Consider the following 20,716-nt stretch of genomic DNA (forward strand, 5'->3'; position numbering starts at 1 on the left):
ACCTTTCAGATTGCACCAGACTGCACCCTTGCACACAGTATCTAGGACAAAACTGAATGTTGTGAATTAATCCTTCATTATCACAGAAATATGTATTTTGAGTGACTTCTTCTAGTTCAATAATCATTTTGACATTTAACCATACAGCATCCAGGTTTTTCATTAGAAGCATGCAGTTGGAAAAAATGACACAAGAAAGTCAAAGATTTCCCATGCTTGCGTATTCTTTGGTCTTCATATCTCTGGCAAACTATGAACTGCTTTTTACAAAATGTACTGTCATTGTTTGGTTGTTGAGTATTGGGCCTCAAACATTGATCATGTAAAAATGTAATAACAATATCAGTGTTCAATGCCATTTTGAAACAATTTTAATGAGTGCAAAATGAATGGGAACACCTCTCAGATTGCACCATACGACATATCAATTTCTCAAACTTTTTAATGCGAGAGGGGAACCCCGTTCGATGCCTCTCGTGCTCTTCCTTAGGTGTTCTATCAGTTTTTCTTAGTAAAAAATTGAAAGCACCCTCAGATTGCACCAGACTGCTGCTGCACCAATGAACACATTAAGTTCTCAAAATTTTCCATGCAAGATAGGGGACATCCCCTCTGAAACTTTCCCCTGAGCCTCTCACATGTTCTCCCACCCCCACCCCCTGTACTTTCAAATTCTTCTCAGTCAGATATCCTTGTGAAACCTTGTCATGATCAAATTGAATAATAGTATAGCCGCGATACTAAGGGACTGGACGTAAACTAGCAGGGGAAAAGCTGGGATTTGGGGGGGTCACCATTTTTGAGCTCCTCTGAGGGGGAGGGTCACAAAGATTTGGGCACGTTGTTGATGCACTAAAAGTAGAAAACAAATTGTTTGTAAAGACAAATTGCTCACATGACATCGCATGCAATCACTTGCACCTGCCTCTTACTTTATATTAGGCTAAACGCTCATTCCCAACTCTCTGCGTATTTCTCCCCACCATTATCTTAAACAGGATTGTCTCTCTTGTTGCTTTTCTTATCGCCATTAAGTTTACGAATCCAATCTATTGTTCCTCAGCTAACCCAACATATTAAAGAGAATGACTCGTGGCATTCTAGCTGCACACTGTACATGTTGTGTGTTTTGTTAATAAACACTGGACAGTGTTTTTGCTAAGGTTGGAGAACATTGGGAACCCTGGTAAATTTCTGTTGTCCACTATAATGACTGCACTGATATACGAAGGGTAATCCTGGTAAATGACTGGGGAACTCCGGTAACATTTACCTAGGTACCACCCTTAACAAAAACACGGCTGGATATTACCACAATATCTTACATTGTTCTACTGATGTAGTCAATCTTGAACCTAACTATTTGACGATATTATTTCTCATTCCCCTTCTTGTCGATCAATAAAAGTTCCCTCTCTTACAGGTATCAAACATGATATAAACTGTGAATCATTCATGCATATTGTTAGTTGGATATATGATTGTGACATCCTAAAAGATATTCATGTATTTTCGTTATTTTTTATGTTCAATTTCTTCGTCGATTCGAGGCATACCTGTCAACCATTGAGCTATCCCTGTGGTGCGGAAACAGGCTACGCGGACCCAAACCGAGCCGTATCATTTCTTGCGCGTGCCAAAAGAACGGGTGGCGTGACGTGTAGCCAAACGGATTTTTGCACGCAAACGTGTACGCCAACGCCAACGTTGATTCTACGCGTTCACGTTCACCTAAAACTTGTAGCCAAACCTGTCTAATGACGTCGTTTGTTTACCTGTAGAATTCTAAATCGCGCAAAGCAAAGTGCGCTCCAGGACGTGACTAACAGAGATCCAGGCCGAAATCGAGGTGTAAGAAGGGCAAAAGCGTGATGTCAATTTATTGTAATACATACATTCAGTCAAACATTTTCGGACAACCTCAGTTTCTGGGTATTAATGACTTGCTGTCCGATGTACGCACTTCGCTCTGTTGATAAGCGTAATGTGGCATCATATTAAGTCAGGTGATGTTGCTGTCCCGATTTTGATAGTTTTTTCGGTAGAAGCTATTTCGGGCGCTACAAACTTGGCGAAGTCAGCAACACCGTACGATACAAAGTGTCAAACCACAGACAAATATAGACAGTCTATGTTTGTCTGTGGTCAAACGCAACACACAGAGACAGCCCTTGTCCGATATGTAAGCGGCATACACGTCGAAGTAGGGTTGTGACGTCTATGGATTAAACGTCACTAATTTATCACGAAATATTTACATACAGTTTTCTAAACACATCAAAATTAAAAATCGAAAGTTTGAAGTTTTTAAGTATCAATATTTAGGCCCTACAATCATATTCAAAGTACGACGTCTTATTACTGCGATAGCAGTCCGATTACTACGCCCTCAACTTGGGGGTAAACAATTTTGCAACCCTGAGCCCCTAAATACCACTTCCGTCGTGTTAACAGTTTGAGGATAAACAAAAACTCTCGAAGGGTGTGGTAATAAGATTTCGTACTGCTCGTCATTTATGAAACGGCTTGAGCGAAATTCACTACCCTGTCCGAAAACTGTCACACTGAGTGTACTGAACAGGCACGCGCACGCACTCAGTATACACAGGATATCGCTAGAATTGAGAAATATAAGCCACGGTCGCGGTTTCACTTTGTCACGTGCAACTAAGATCTAAGCGAGCAGACGTTTTCCTAATCTCGCGGTGGCTTAGTGTACGAATGGAACCTTGGCGGGTAGCCACGCGCGTAGCAAGCAAAATCTAGGTTAGACTCGTTCCTTGCCCTTTGGGGCGCTACGATGCGCTACCCTGCCGTCAAATTCATCGTAGTTGGCAAGAGGTTACTCGAAATTTTGGAGTTTCCGACCAAATTCCTCAACACCCCCAGGCCGTAAATACTGACTACTCTCCTTACAGTATCTTTGCCATCGTCAGGACATTGTACTGAAATTTTACAGTATCACGACAAATAACATCTTAGACCTTCGAAGGGCTCTCTGTAATTTGTCATATTGGCAAACGTCATAGGCCAGATTTGAGCGGTTAGGACAGTTTACGACCTGTCGAGTCACTGCAGGGACAGTGGCTGAGACTTTTGCCGTCGCTTAGTGACTCTGAATATTACAACTTTTCACCTAAAATTGTCGCAGGACATCGTCATGATGGTTACACATGTTACCTTCGTATGAAAACTGCAGAAAGTGTTTACAATGCGTTAGTATCATCATCTTGAGTACCGTGCAGAGATCAGATATCGCAGCGTTTAACGGTACTACACATACAATGCACATAAGATAGTGTAGGGCCAAAGCCTGACGGTAGGTAATATTGAATATAACTTCTAATGAGTTGTCTCACTAATAACTGTTGTTTTTTTTCATGAGCTTGGAATGTTATTCAATTCTGCTATCCAAGTACCTTTCACTGCCTTTTCGCGTGATATTGTCACTAATGTTCGTACTGTCTCTACCAATCTAGGATCGTAATGCTTTCAGTTACTGAAGCTGACATATGAAAGGAGACAGCGCTTATGGCAATATAATCGGTTGTTTCAAGGCTGAAAGTACAAAGTTAAAGTAAACAACAGGAAGCCACGTCTGCTTGCAATTCTAAGGGGAATCAGCAAAGAACCACATTCGTTGTCTTGCGGGCTACCATCTGCCAACTTGATTACTATTGGTCAATATTAAACAACTAAAATTACGAGGAAGGGATGGCGAAGGCATTACACTACTACAAAGGGACAGTTCAACGTACAGTGTGTAAGTACATATCTCGGCAGATTTACATGTATTCAACAAAACCAAATGTGAGATGCAAAGTGTATCTACTATCATTGCTAGCTAACCTCTACATAATTGCAGTACTGTTGTTCGAGGTTTTGCCCGGGCATTTGCCGTCCTACCAAAATAACCAGGTAAACCTTGACAGCAGCTAGGCCTTTGCAAAGCTCCGATAGTCTCGGCCACATGATGAAGTTCACATTCATTGATGTATAATAAGTTTCATTCAATCGCCATTTGAGAAGATACAATTAAAGGGATTGTTTCGACTTCGACTAAGGATACTTACCCACTTCAAAAATAGTATTCATGAGATTAGATTTCATTCATATTTGTCTGTTTGCAAAATAATACCTAAATCCTCTGGGCGTTTTTAAATTGACAGCTTTTTGAAAACTTCTGTCATGTATTTTTATTGTGTTATTGTGGCCATATTTTTCTTTAACGGTGGGTAAACAGCTGATCTTTCAATCTAAACACAATTTCCAATGAACTATAATTGTAATCAGACATTAAACTCATATGTACACTAATGTAGACAGTCTGAATGCATGTACTCGCTTGAATGTTCAAGCCTCTGACTTAAATAGCTGACAGAAATTGTTTGAATGGTCAATCACAGACATCCATGAGTGCACTCGCTTGCATATTCACGCGTCTGACCTGATACAGTGGACTAGAATTGCATGAATGTCCAAGGCACTTCTTTACATGCACTTAGCATGTACTAGCTCGAAATTTTAAGCCATAGACCTCATAGACTATGTTCACTTGCTTGAATGTTCAATCGCAGATCTCTGTGCGTGTAGTCGTATCTCTCATAGATTGGACTGTAATTGCTTCAATATTCAAGCACACTTCTGTATGTGTATACTCGTTTCATTATTCAAGACAGTGACATAAATGTTAAGTGTTAAGACTTGAATGCTCAAGCATCAACCTCATACTTACTTTGATTGTACTCATTGACTACCTGCATAACTCAAGCCACATATCTAAATATATGTTATATCTAAATATATGTACAGAACGAAATTGGTCAATCCATGTACCTACAGTGTCTGTTACAAACGTTTCAGTCAGGCAATACCAAAGAGGCTCAATTTTATCTTGAAATACTAATTTTAAAATTGAGACGGAGAAATAACCTCACCGGCTTTACTTCTGTGCATTACCGGTGTTCATCACGGATAAAATACACAGTAACATGTGCTTAAGTAAATTTATCAGCCCTTGACCTATTGCAGGGACATTGTAAGGGAGAATCAGAACCTATAAAGCTAAACAACATTCGAGATTTAGACAGACATTGTGTACAAGGACTTCAATAGATTGAGTGATACCATGTGACCTGTACCTTAAATACACAGGATCGAAATACATAAATCTCTGTATTAAATGACCTTATTCATTATCGATCACAAACGTTCTATCAACAGAACGATATGCATTTATTGATTAAAGTTACGCAAACACGTCGGTATTTTGACTTTATATAAAGAAGGTAAAGCCCGGGGAAAAGTAGCACGTTTTCTTTCAAGATGAACGCCAAATGCAGTCACATTGCAGTGTCCAACACTGCATCCATCAATGATACAATGTTTTTGAAATTATTCGCACTGAAGTTGTAACTGGTAGAATACCAAAACCTTTACCTTCTTGCCATCCTTAATTACTCAACATTTTATTTAAAAAATCTGAGCTAACATAAGCGCTTGAGAAAGGGCTCGTGTAACAAGTTTATTGGTCCAAAATTTACAAATTAAAGAAAGTCTTGGAGTCTTCAAGAGCTACAATAAGTTTACTAATTAATTTATCCATCTAAACAAAAATAACATGCATAGCACAACATGGCAGAAATGGAACAAAATGTGTTGGGTTGGCAATGTTGAGAGGCTTACTATGAGATTTTTTCGCTGGTGTTTGAATCGCCTAAAGAAAGATTCCTTTCCAGTCGTCCCTCCCCTTCTTCTGCTGCAAATCTCCCGAAAAAAACAAAGTACTATTTTGCAAACATTTGTATGGTCTAAGTGTTTATAGAAAGATCATGGTAAACGTCGATGTAGTGACATTACTCTGTTCGAGTCTCGTCTTTCAAAGGGCATTTTGAATCGTAAACGGGCTAAGCGGGCTTTCACAGGCGGCCCTTGAGTTTTAACATCAACCATAGAGAAACATAAATAGAGTGGCAACGGGTATTGTTTAAGGCGTGAAGCGGTTACGTAACCAATCCATGTTCGCCTCGCCTCAGGTTGCTCTCGCCTCTCTTTTCCGAAGAGTGCCGACCATGAATCCTTCGTTAATTTTCGGATTTTCGCCAATTGTTAAGCGAAAGTATGTCGGCAAAGTTTGTGTTGTTGTTGTCGTGTGGTGCTGAGCAGAATTGACGTGCTGGCGAAAACGGGAGTGTTTTGAGCTTCAGGAAAATGAGTTTTACAGTTTTAAAATTCCTCTCATATTTTTATGAATATATAATGAGTGTGTTTCAACCAAATTTGAAAGTCTTTTATCGATACTGTCTGGTTTTACCCAATGGTTTACGGTCAGTCATATCCTCTTTTACACGTGCGTCAAGGAAGGACATGTTTATGAAACTGCTAGCGTGTTATGTTTTGATTGGCGTGTAGCAGTGTTTCTGGCCTGAGAGCTCACAAAGTAACTATGGTTGCTACGCGACTGGCAGTACGATGCCATCTCGTCGTATTTTTCGCATAATCTCGTGTAATTATCAACCACAAACAAAGCCTCCAAAAAGTTTAACACCTTTGGAGCTCATTTTAATATGAAAAGCCAATAGTCTACCGAGACGACCATGGAACAAAAGGCATGCAAGTGTTGCGACTCTGTCTATGTTACTCTGTGCATCAACAGACTATCCCGGCTACATTTCTTATCAATAATATGATATTTGCAGGCACTGGTGAACTCTGTTAGCTAAATAACTTTCTAATATTTCAAAGTTAGCTTTTTAAGCAGTCCAAAAATCAGGCGCTTTTATGACTGCCAAGGTACTGCAAAAAATTGACTAGCCATAAAGATACACAAAAAAGAATTTAAGGATTCAAAGCACGCGTTGATTGCTATCGCTGGCAACGTTCCAAACGCGTACTTTTGCACGTGCAAAATCTTACCGTTCCGTTGTTTTCTATGGATTTTCGACTCCTGGTATTTTGAAAATACTCAAAATATTTTAACTCTCTCATTTGTAAACCAATTTAGCTGATTTTAGGTAGGATTATTGATGTCATATATGAGAATATAGATAAGCATATGTTTCTAAAAAATCCCGGGCCGTTTATGAGATATTGCTGTAAAACCATCAAATTTCACAAAATGACACAGTAGATATTTTCCTGTTCAAAAATCGTTTGTACTTGAACAGATAACTTAATCCATGCTAGGGGGTCTAAACTGGTATCTAATGTGTTGGATATTGAAATTTTGGAAAATTTGGTGCAAAATTGTAGGAGCTAATACATTTTAAAATAGAGCGGTGAAAATTTGTATATACGTGACGTCACTGACCAACCGCTCGACAAACCTGCCTCTTTTTGATTTGTACTTTATGTAAATCTTATCTTTATTATGTGCAAAAGATCATGAAAACTTTACATTTTGATTGATTTTGAAATTGCCCTTAGCAACTGTTGCTTAGCAATTTGAATCCTTCGGTATCGCCTTAAAGTCCTTGACAAAACGGTTCCTTGACCATTGCTACTTCTTTCATTTAATTTCACCATTAGAATCTTGGAGGTAGCATACGGTATGTTGAAGATTAATTTGAAGTGACTACATTACAACTGCGCCGATGCTAACATGTACACCTATTAACGCCTGTTAATCAGATGCGAAAAGCGCCACCTGTATGCATTTCGCGGCGAAGTGTAAATGAAGTTAGTTTGCTCACAGTATTAGGTAATGAGGGGATTATTGACGATGAATTTTCTGGCCAGCATTATGGCAATGCGGACCATGATATACTCACCCTCAATGTTGTCAATCGCTAAACACGATACGGACTATTGCTGACCCTTACCTCCATGGGTTGACCAATGGAGCTAGAAAAGGACGTCACTAGCTTGGAGGAGGGATTGTCACAGTGATAAATCGATACCGATTTTGGCCGTGCAATGCAAGAGTACATTGGCACATGACCACGTGTACCTAGACTTGTAAAGATCATTAGTGGCTTATACAGCGGTACAACGTATCGGTGTAAGCATGAAGCAGACCCGTTCTAGCTCCATGGTGTAAGACTACGACTTATTTTTGACTTACTGCACCAGCGATGGTCCGCATCAAACATACTACAGGAGAAAATTTACACGGCAAATTAACATGGACTTTTTCCATTGTTTTGAAATGACATTATACCTGCACTTATCGTATAAGCACACTCTTCCCAGCCGTAAAACTAGGTTTTCATTATCAGTGACGTGTGCATGTGCGTAATTTTACTGTTGCTAAAGGGTGTCGATCGACCTTGTTCTGCTGTGAAGGATTAAAACACCTCTCCGAGCCATAGACCCTCGAGGGTCTATGTCCGAGCACAGCATCAATAACTTTGTAATGTAGTGAAGTAACATCCCCGAAAGATTTTATTTTCTGACGTTTTGATCCTGCATTGCCTATGCTTTTACAGTTGAGGCCATTATTCTTCGGTGGGGCAAATTGGTAATTACCTACCAATTTAGCTAGGGATATTGCAATATACCAAGGGAACTTCCTAAGCCAAAATCTGTCTTCCGATCTGGAGCGGCAAAATGAAATCTAACACAGCGGGTAACAAGTTTTACAGCCAACAATGGTGATCTGATACATGGATGAACCATAATGTAATCTTCTGTCTGCTTTATGTTTCAGTGATTTAGCTGGTCAGAGGGAACTTTGGTAGTGATTTTACATGTGTGGCTCAGTTCATCGTGTAGTACCTTGAACACCGTTCTGATTGCCGGCTGGTTTTTTACAGTACAAGTGTTCTAAAAAGTATTTTGTCAATATATTTTACTGACTTCCGCCACAAAAAATTAAGCAACTAGTTGTGCAGGTTATGTCAAGCTTTTTGATTGTGGCCTTCAAGGATGTTTTGGGCAATTGTACTGAGAATGAGATGGGCGATTACATGCTGAAGTGCCGTCTGTGGTGATTTATTATCTGAACGATATTTACCATAGTTTCAACTTCATGAAGCTTTGTACAATTTTGTCATCTTGTCTCGAATTTCGATGGAGCTTTCAAGACAGACTGTAAAGTTGACTTTTTATGAGTCGCTGAGTGCTTTTGAAGACTCTTGTGAACCACACAGTAAAGATTATGTACATGGGGTGATCTCAAACTTTGTACAAAATACCATGTTCTGTAATGATGTTACTTCATGCAGCTTTTTCAAACCTAGTTATGTGTAATATTTATCAAAAGAAAAAACTTGTATGCTGGTATCAGTGGTCAGTGGTCAATGGGCACTGTTTTTTCAACGTTTTGACTTCAGTGTCGGTTTCGCCATGGCAGATTATTTGCAACACGCGTGGAGTGTTGACAAGCAATGAAGCAACGAATATCCTACTGTTCACCATATCCTAGCCCCGAAAACGACTACTAGGCAGATTTAATCATTTTTTCAAATTTCCATGGGATAACGAGAAAGTGGATGTTATCAGATAATTTTCTGAAAGTACGAGGCTATGATCACCTGATCCAATCATTACCAGTTTTCCGAACAATCTATTGATATTATTGCAGTGTGTCATGATCAAAGTTTCACTTTATTACAATGCTGAACTTCTTTCGAGAAACTTAGAAATAAAGATCGATTATTTTTACCATGTGTACACGCCAACGAGATGCTTTTGTTTAGCAGGAGCGGAGATTAAACCCGGTGGGTCATGAATGCCTTCTGATCTGAATAAAACGTTGTGTATCTTCAGAACGGCAGTGTTTCACACAAGCGAGATCGTCTTTGTCTCGAGACTAGATGAACCGGAAGTTGACCGGGCAATTCATTTCGCATTCCAGTTTCTTCCAGTGATTGTCATTCCGAGTGTTTTTTCACAAAGGAACAAGCTATATTTGCCATTAGCATAACTAAAAAAAAAGACAAAGAGCTAGATAGATAGATCATGTGGGTGGATAGATAGATTCTCTGTGTTACAGCATGGACGTATGGTGACAGTGACTGTGTATGAAGATACAGACAGAGAAGATACATGTTGAGGGACAAAGAGACGAAGAGAAACAGGGAGAAAGGAAGCAATCATTGTTCGCCGCGTTCGTTCAGTGAAATTTAAAATCGACGGAGGCTACGCTACACCAACAGGACTAAAATACCAACATTAATGTGGAAATGGAAATTCAAACTTCATGGTCACTGTTTTGGCCATTAAATGATATGATTTTAAAGTGACATATATCCCTTAAAAAATTCAGCGATGATCACAAAACTGTTTCAGCTGAGTCATTTTGAAGGCATGTCTGCAGTAACATAGGATGGGGATTACGATATTGGCGTTGGTTGCCTTTCAACGACAAATCGCAGTAAGAGATATCCTTGTTTCCGCGAAAATTGTCTTCCTTCATTGACTGTCACTCTAACTGTGCTTTTAGTTTTATAGGAGACTTTTCAAAAATAACGTGTACCACCGGTAAATTGCAGTTTGTAAGCTATGTTCAGCTTTAGGGGTATTTAAAACATTGATTTCGTTCTCCACTGCTTGATGTAAATATTCTGCTTGGAGTGTTTGAGGACAGAGACGATCAAAATTATCGCCTGTGTTGTTTGCGGAATTAGCAACCTCAAGAATGGTACAAATTGTCAATACGATTTCTTCTGACGGAAGTCCTTGTCTGATTTACGTTTGATAAAACGATTGTGACTGGCGAGGCTACATCAGGATGTAATGCACTCGAGTCAAATACATAGCCAATGTCTCTGTTTTTCTTGTGAGGAAGGTGAGGTAAGGTGTACAGCTGCCGCTATGTCTTAAGTACGGGCCGAAGGAAAGTATAGGAGATATACTTTTAAAATATGAATTTTAGTAGCAGTCAATACTACAAGCTATCGAAGTTGAGCGATGTCTTGTACACCACGCTCATTCCACTCGCTCTTTTTGGAGTGACCGTGCTTAAGTCGTTCGACCATTTTCAGCTTTTGTGCCAGGTGTTGGTACAACGAAGCGTCTTTTTAGTTTTGTTGTACCGATGTCGCAATTACCAAGTGATGTCAGAATTCCAAAATACCACGAAACCATATTCCCTCGTGGAGAGACTGTGACGAAAACAATATTCAATCATAGTCCCTCCACCAAACTTCACAGGAGAAAAAGTCGCCGTTTCCATACACTGCCTTGCATGCAAATGCTACATTCGAGTCGTTTGATTTAGGTATTATCGATGTGTACGTGATTCACACCTTCCGACCGGCTTAGCATATTAACTAACCCGAAATTTGGCGAGTTAGCACCGGCGAATTGTAATAAACACTCACTCTCATCATTGAGATTTGTTTCGTGACTCACAAATTCTTGAACAAATTGTTGTGCAAGACATTTTTTACTGATAGACTTCTTGAAAATTAATTTTAGATAAATCATGAAAATATCCTTATATGACGTTTCTCTGAAGTTTATCAGCATTGATGGGTCCGCTTTCTGAGGAATAAATGTCAACAATGGTACTACAAGCTTAAGTCTTCTGCCCAGGTACTTGTTAAAAACGACCGTTTACAGTACATTCACACAGATGACGAAAACCAAATCCTTTAAAGAATAACAGAAACTGTACTTCGCTCTCTTCGATTCCCTGTTATGTGATTTATAATTTCAAAATTATGATAAGAGTTTCAAAGACTCAGTTTACAATAGCGATGGCGAAGACCTGTTTTGCGTTTACAGCTGTGAATCGTACACATCGAGGATGAAAGACATGATGTATTAAGGGAAGAATACTTTGTCTCAATCAAATTATTAACTATACGCACCTTAAAATCAGAGGAATTCGGCAGATGGCTTAGTAGTCAGGAAGGAAGAGAACATTTAACCGACTGTACAGTTACTACGTTGGACCCCCTTTTATCGAGAAACATTTGTGACACTTGTGATAAATGAGGTACACCAACTAAAATGAGTTATCACAATTTGCGTGATAAAAGAAAACAGGTATTTATAGGGCAAGTGCTAACACAATAAAACAAAATGATACCATAAGGGACTTGGCAGAAATTACAGGGGGATAGGGCCGGTGTTTTTAGATGGTGGATCATTATATTTCGCGCAAGCATTTTTAAAGGTTCATTAATTTCACTCATGCCTTTGGAGGGTCACCATTTTTTGCCTAACTATACAAAACCATGTAAAAAACAGGATGTGGTAAAGTGCTTCACCCACAAATGTCAAATTTGAATACCTTGGAGTCTATTGAGCAAAGCATTAAAAATTTTCTGCTACAAAACAAGCGATGGCTGTACATTTATATTTGTTTGACAATTTATGCTCGGAGGAGGAAGTAAAAATTTAATGTGCATTCAAGAAATTAGATAATGCATTCCAGCAAAATGTTGATTCATTACACATGGTAGTCTATGAGAAACTACGAACATTTTTCAATGTAGAGCTGGCAATGTCTGTGCGTTAACAGACGTTTGGACATTTATATAAATGTACTTATCAGAATAAGGTGGTTACAGGTACATATGCGTACAAGAAATTTGATTTTTGAATTTCATCAAAACCCTTGATCCACGCTACATGTACGTCTATGAGAAAACTATAATATGTTAGTTTATGTGCGATTTGTGGTAGAGAGTATGAGAGTGAGAATGCTTCATAAACTCTACAGCGTGTGGAAGGGTCGCAGTCAGAAAACCTGTCACAACTTACCTCTGTTATCAAACGATTCGTTTTCATCGTAAGGTTGAAATATATTCTTTGAAAGTTCAAAGGTCAAATTATATGTCAAATAAGAGATTATTCATACAGACTTTGACATGCAGGGAATGGTACGTGATTTTGCGCGAACATTTCTTTTGCACAACGTTTTTTATAAAAAACCGCCTCTCCCCTATAATTTCTATCTAGTCCCTATAAGGAAACAAAGGCATCGTCTATTCGAACCTACTAGAGAAACAGATGTCTTAATAGGAAACAAAGGCATCGCTATTTTTGAAGAGCCAATCCAACAATTTGATGGCAAACAATTCCTTAAAGGGAAGCAATGACATCATCTGTTGAGAAGAGCCATCGAACACAACGATAGCAAACGATTCCTTAAAAGGTATTCATAAAGCTTTTTCTTCTAAGAAATGGGCATATCACTGAACACAAGAGATATTCCAGACTAATTTCAACATTTCAAGTTGGACTTTAATAAATAATTTGTGTAAAAACGAGCGATATTTGCCTTCAGTCAAGACGGTCTTAATGTTTGAGATCAATTGTGAGCGCTTAGAAATACTGCCTTTAATGTGTATGAAGTTCTGCGGCAAACAACTGGTATGCGATAGATCTGAGTTGCTCATGCTCAAGCATGGGTATAGTATGTCGTAAAACAAGCATTGTAGCATTGATGAGTGTAGGCGTATGTTATATGCTCAGACAACTACTGCAGTTGTTGATGTTTTTGGTCAGAAATCAAGTTTACGAAGCATCGTGACATCCGTATCCTCAGTGACGATCAATAGGAATAGATTCGAAAACAGTAGAATTTTTGTCAATTATTATTATAACCAGTTATGATTTCTGTGATAGGGAGATTTCAGTTCGTATAAATATATTCAATTAATCGCAAACTAACTGATACCATGATAAATGCCTAAAAACTGCAGCCCGAAAACAAATTGAACATGTTCTAACAGAAACTATTATCAATAAAGAGGAAAAAAATCATAAAAAGGACATTTCGATGATCTTTTTCAGTTCCATCGTGAGTTTCACGGCGTTCCTCACAACGGAAACAATGAAATCGAGGATCCAATTCAGAAAAGGAGACCGAAAACGCGATCAAAACAGATGCCTTAATAGGAAACAAAGGCATCTGTTGTTTTTGAAGCTCAAACCGAACACTACGAAAGCAAACAATCCACTTAACTACGGCAAATATATAACCTATTTTAAAGAGCCAATCAAACACAACGAACCGACCGATCCATTAATAGCTACTCTTAAAGTCGGTTTCTTCTAAGAAATAGATATACCATTAAAAAAACAAAACCCATGTCAAACTAAATTAAAAATTTCAGGATAAACTTCAATAAATAGCGTATATGAGAAAAATCATTAGGACCGTTCAATCCAGACGGTCATAATGTTAGAGTTAATATATAATTTAAAACATGTATTGGAGCTGTTGCTGCGAAAGACTGATCACATTATTTTCGTTCTGTTCACTGCCATCACCGTTATAAGCTGTACTGTTGTCAATAGCAACAGTTTTTCCTAAATGTTGGAGCAGAGAAAAAGAACTTGAGATATCGGGTTATATATCAGAAACTGAAATATGGTAGGCGAAAATGGCGAAATTTCGAAACACGATATACTATTATTGTTTCGGCTACGTTATGTTACCAAAAGATGCTTGATTATTGAAATGCAGCTGCAGACTGAGTACAGCCAATGTTCACAATACCACGTAAGGCATGTTATGTCGCCGAAATCCAGCAATACAAATGTAAAAGAGATGAATAAATGACGTTGACATTCAAAGATAAAAACAACAGAAAGCATATGATCTCACGGTAACATGTGTAATTATTTATAACTATGGCGGCGAGAGTAAGTATAATGAGGCGAGCGATGTTCACGGGGTCTATAAAGAATTGCTGCTGGTGCAAAAGCCGTCGTTACTATTCGGCATGAAAGTCGCTAACTTACGTCTGTACAATGTAAAATTTAAAAAAGTGGACCAAAACGACAACCGCAAAGTTGTATTACATTGCATCAAGATTATAGGTATACTTTTATATCAATAAATGAAAAAATAATAATCTTTAAGCGAGTAATCTGCAAGGGACCAGCGAATAATCAAAAAAGCTAAAAATGCCTTTTTCCCCAAAAGTTCGAAAATCGAAAAACACTACATTGTGGCACATTATCTAAAGATTATAGGCCTTGAGTTTTACATCTCTAGCTGATGCAATACATATCTTGAATTATAAAATGAAGCGAGCGATCAACAATGTACCGGCAGGCCCACTCCTGCAAAATTCATTGTTTTTAAGGGCATTTTTCGTATCATTAATTACACTTGCGACACTCAGAATACACCAGTTCATTTTTCCAACAAAATGAATGAAAAGAGACAAGTCGGTCAGGCGTTCATCGTTACGAAAACGGCATCGTTTTTTTTTTAAAATAAAGGCTTACTTTTCTTCTACGAATCTTTTTCCGGGCTTACTTAGCAGAGCTGCTGTACATGATTACGACAAAATCGCTTTCCTGTATCAGCATGCACTTTGATAGAAATTACATAGTATGTTTCATGCCTCAGTAAAAAAAATTATACATTTACTTTTATATTATGTATGTAATAAATTAGTGTCGGTCAGCTACGCTGAGTAAAAATAACAACCCCTAACCCCGTAGTAGATAAGAGACGGAATTAAGTTGTTCATTCTTACACCCGGTGTGGTGTTTTCTTAGGGAGTCGTCGTTTTTACTGCCTGGCTTCGGAGGAATCTGAGAGGTCACTACTGCACCCAAAAGTGTGAAAGCTACAAGGGTGCTCAAAATTTAAAGAGAAAGAAGGGGGTTACTCAGTTCTTGAAGAGATAACCGACGATAATCAAGTAGGATACATCAGGATTTGAAAGGTCAAGTAGGATACATCAGGATTTGAAAGGTCGTCAGTGTTGCTGTATCTTTGTAAATTTTACAAAAACATAAACATGCATCTTGATATTTATCTTTCTAAGTGGTGGAGGGGTCAGTCAAAATTTCTGTGTTAGACGGGGGTACTTAAATTCATCATGGTTGACAGGGAGTACTCGAAATTTTCGAAGTTTCAGATGAAATTAATCTACCCTACGCGGTAAATAATGAAGACTCCCTTATGAAATCGAAGCGGTGCTAGAAATGTTTTTTTTTTCAAACTTAAAAGTACTCACACTAAAGATGATATGAGTAAAATTTCAGTTCAATCCGCGTCTATATTCTTCAAAAGACATTTTTTAAATATTAAACTGGCATTTTGCACAAACCACGTGACCAATCAAAATACCTTTTAAAATTGCTTAAATTAGAGATGGTATGAGTTTCATTTCCATTCAATAGGTGCATTGGCTCTTGAGAAGAAAATTTGAAAGATCTGAATCGGGATTTTTGCAAAATCCAATATGGTAGCCAAACCACGTAATTGTAATTAGTGTGTCATATAAGCTTGTTCTTGAAATAAAGTATTATTATTATTAAAGTGTCCCGGAAAATGTTTTTTTAGTTTTTCTCAGTTTCAAAGTATGAAAAGATTTCTTGTCCCGGGAACCTTTCAAATTGGTTCTTCTCGGCAGCAGATTACATTCAAATCATAGACTAGCAAGCTAATGGCTTTACTTGTATGTTGAATAAATGATGAAGGACGACAATCAATGTGGAGCTGTGATCGCAACGAAAACAGAACAACAGAGCACTATATGAAGGACAGAGACACCTTACATGAAATTAACCGATACAACAATTAAGCAGGTGCAAGAAATCAACACCAAATGTTGCAGTTAAACTCATCAAGAATTGCCGAGCCTACAATTTTCACTAAAAAAATTTTATTCAAAGAAATATTGAATCTATGTCACCTTGTACCGTCACGACAAGAGTGTCTCTTTTGCGTATTCTGAGCTTTTCGATGGCTGGCAATTAGCTCAGGAAAGTTCAATCTGACATTTCATATTTGTTCTCTTCAAATGATAGACCACAGGCGCACGACGTATTTTAAAATCACTACTTGTCTGTCATTTTAATGTTGAAACATGCATTTTATTAAATTCTGTGCAAACGGAAATCGTGCGGGCAGCTATTGAGACATAAAGTGAACTGAATGCCCCGTGCACGGCTATGGCCGCTCAGCTCTACTGTTAACGTTCCTAACTTTATACAAACGGCGAATTTTAAAATCATTTGTCTACAATTTTAATGTTGAAACATGCGAACTGAAATCATGCAGGCAGCTTTTGAGACATACAGTGAGCAGCGCCCAGAACAGGGCTGTGGCCGCTCGGCTGTCTTGTACAGATTACTCTAAAGGTACGAAAGTATTTGGAAAATAATTTTTAAATTAGACAAAATTACAGTTATTAGACATCCTCGAGATTCAAACTGAAATTCAATCAAGGGAATACTTACAAAAATCGATCGATCGGCTTCCTAACTTGTAAAGTCAACATCGGCCCTATCTACGGCTGACAATAAGCGCGCCACAGCCGTGTTCTGGGTGCTGCTCACAGTATGTCTCAAAAGCCGTCCGCATGATTTCTGTTTGCACTGTTATTAATAAAATGCATGTTTCACCATTCAATTACAGACAAGTGGTTTTAAAATTCGTCGAGTGTATAAGTAAAAGCAGAGCTAAACGGTCACAGCCGTCCACTGCACTGATGGGCACTGTTCACTGTATGCCTCAAAATCTGCACATTTGTTTATAAAATGCATGTTTCAACATTAAAAATTCAGATAAGTGATTTTAAAATTCGTCGTGCGCCTATGCATAGACTAGCAAGTTTATGGATTTACTTCAATTTAATTTGTTCAATATCAAATACTATGTCACAAAAGATAGTTACTTACTTGAAAAATATTTTCTCGGTTAGGGTAGGCGCATTTGTTTCTTAAATAAATTTGCCTACATAAAACAGGCTAATCGACAACATTCAGAAGAAGAAAGAGCGGTGTCCTTATTTGTCTACGGTAGCTAAGCATATACACTACCGTTTGAGGGGACGTCTTTCACTGTAACATTCCTTAGTACGCTGCACTCTTTGAAGGACTCACACTATATCACTTGTATTCAATCAAGCAGTGGTTGCATGGACAATACCAACATATGGTCAGTAAGAATACTAAAAGATAGGAGACAAATATTCATGCGATCACTGTGTATTCCTAATGGTTTGGTTACACGAGGGAAATGTTCAACTGCTAGAAAAAAGTATAACGCTGCGGTTCTCAAAAATCAGTTGTGACCAGCTGCTCGCATTTTAATTTGTTGACGAAAACGTGTCTCTTGTCCTTAATTTTGTCGATAGAAAAGAACTGCAGTCTGTATTTTCATCATGACAATGCAAAATAGTAAAGCCTACCTCTTCAGTGTAACTTGCAACTGGTAATTCGAGCGTTAACGCTTCAATGGAGCAACTTGACACAAAACGAGTACATTTTTGCGAGTTGCAATTGTTAGCATTATCCTTTTTAATGGAGCCGCTGGCCCGATTTTCTTCCGAAAAAGTTTTATACATTCTTTTTCAAGAATAAGGTATGCACGTAAAAGAACTCAAATATCAAGTAATTATGCAGTTTACACTTGCTGCTGTCAGTCGAATTGTATGAAACAGTACTATACTTTGGCTGAAAGCAATTACTTTGGCGAACTTCTCAACATTGCAGATAGAGCGCTCTTACCTCCGTTAGATAATCGCTGACATAACAGTAAAAAAATCGTAGGGCTCATGAAAACACAAATGGCATTGGCATGCTTAAGTTTATATGGTCTTATTTCTCTTCAATTGCAAAATTTTATCCTATATCTTTGAAAACATTGTCTGATATACTGTGTAGAGGGAATTAGTTTGAACGCTCATAATAAGACTGCACTTGTCAGAAACACCCCAGTGGCATCATCAAGTAGTAAGAATGGTAAGTGAGGAGAATTATCACTCTACGCTTAAGGTTCGAGGAAAAGTCAAGTTTGCATGATTCCAATAAGAAAATCAGGGATATTCTACAAGAATGTATTTTTCTAAACTCTTTTAAGGCAATCGGTCTTGCGAAAAGTGATCATCATAAATGATAGAGTCGGCATTTTTGTCGTCAATCTGATAAGCCGTGACTTTTGTAGTTCTGTGAATTGAGAAAGTTCTTTGTATCAAGCTTTCTCATTAATTTAACCCTTTGAGCGCTGTAATTTTTAACACCAAAATTTTAGTGCAACATTTTACCATTTTTTTGAATTTTTCTGTAATTATTTTGATAGTTTTGGGCCAAATGGACATCATATTTCATCCGCGACAGTTTCCTATCAAAATTCTGGCAAAAATCTGGGAAAATTTGACCGGGGTCTATTTTATAAAGGCGATAGCAATTGACTTTTGCCCTAAAACGGTCAAGGTAATATGTACCTCGAAAGTGAAAGACTTAAACTTTTGCTCAAACTCTCCTCAGTGAAACTTTCAACCATTATCTTACCAAAAAAAGAATAAAAATCAGGGGTCACCTTGCAAACTTTGGTAATACAGAGGCAAATAACTTGCGGTTTCTCGATATTTAAAATCCAAATGGCCGCCATCCCTGTGTTAACCTTATGAGAAAAATAAAATTTTCGATTTTCGAAAACTTAGACCATGAAAACTTTTCTTTCGCCGAGAGCTTCAAAATGAGCCCCAACAAGTGGTAGGTCAGAAGAAATTGATAAAATTTGAAGGCCCGAATTTCTGTCCCCGAGGTACGTTCTACCTTAAGACACTTAGAAACACACTTTTCAATCGTGCAGGTCAGACGTTCTCCTTGAAACGTCAACACAATGTTATCACTCAGTTTAACAGGTGCTGATGAAGGTCAAAAGTCACCATCGACTATTCATCGCGAACGGCTAAAAGACTCAATGTGTAAAACATAGTGGTGTAGACAAAATTGCATGACAGATTTATGTCGTCAAACAAAGTTTCCATGCATTCCAAAACATTTTGAGCCGAAATAAGTCGACCTAATGTCTATTCACTTTCGGTATCAGGCTCTAACATGGTTTGAAGACACTTGTTGACACACTGTTGAATGGCTAAACTTTAGAAAGTTCTCCTTCAAGCTTCGATACAATGTGATCACTCAGTTTTACAGGTGGCTGAAGAAGATTAAAGACATCATAGACAATTCACAGCAAATGATTAAGAGACCTAATTGTAAAGAAAAAAGAAGTGAACAAACAAAGCATGGAAGGTTTATTTCCTAATTAAAACATTCCTATGATATATCAAACCTATTTTGCGCAAAATTATGTCGAATATGTGTCTATTCATAATCAATGATACTAACCATCATCTCTAGTGTTCGCCCATATTGACGCCGTTGTTGTTTGTTTTTAAGATTTATTCAATGTTATTTTACTTTAAAAGATCAAAGATCAAGACTTTTTTCTTGATCGAAATTTCACTTTTCGTAATTTGTATTGTTAAAATAAGCAATTCTTCGAAATGCAATGAATTTATTTGATTCTACATTTTCAGCAAAAAGAAACAAAGTAAAAACTAGGAATTTATTAGCGGATTTGTAAGGCTACTAAAATTGTCTGAGAAAAATCTTGCAGCAAAGGGTTTAAAGGGTCTTTTTTCATTACAAGCAATTATTAGAAAACTCGGCGGTTTCTCAACACAAAATTAATTTAAATTGTTTGATTCTGTTATTGCCCCAGCCATCTGTTATGGCAGTGTATTGTGGGGATATGAATATTCAGATGTAATTGAACGGGTACATTTAAAATTCTGTAGATACTTACTTGGTGTGGAACAGTATTGTAAATACACAAGCAGTTCTTGGTGAATGTGGCAGGTTACCTTTATGTTGTTTCTATTTTAAGAAATGTATTTCGCACTGGTTAAAATTATTACAAATGGGGGAAAATAGACAATCAAAAGCTTGCTATAATTTGTTAAAAAGACTGGATGATGCGGGTAGAATAACGTGGGCTACCCATGTAAAAAATCTGCTTTTCAGATATGGATTCGGTATAGTTTGGATAGAACAGCAGGTT

At 37.9% G+C, this 20,716-nt stretch overlaps 1 long non-coding RNA gene across 1 annotated transcript in view; it reads left to right on the top strand.

The window, feature by feature from the left end:
* Positions 1-3,051: 3,051 nt before the first annotated feature.
* The window catches only part of LOC139144771 (uncharacterized), an 83,205-nt gene continuing 65,540 nt past the window's right edge, over positions 3,052-20,716 (top strand). Inside the window, exons 1-2 of the long non-coding RNA XR_011554857.1 lie at positions 3,052-3,319; positions 3,480-3,763. This is a non-coding gene — a long non-coding RNA (uncharacterized lncRNA). The remainder of the gene's footprint in view (positions 3,320-3,479; positions 3,764-20,716) is intronic.

The sequence above is a fragment of the Ptychodera flava genome, chromosome 1, assembly GCF_041260155.1.
Source record: "Ptychodera flava strain L36383 chromosome 1, AS_Pfla_20210202, whole genome shotgun sequence".
Lineage (NCBI taxonomy): Eukaryota > Metazoa > Hemichordata > Enteropneusta > Ptychoderidae > Ptychodera > Ptychodera flava.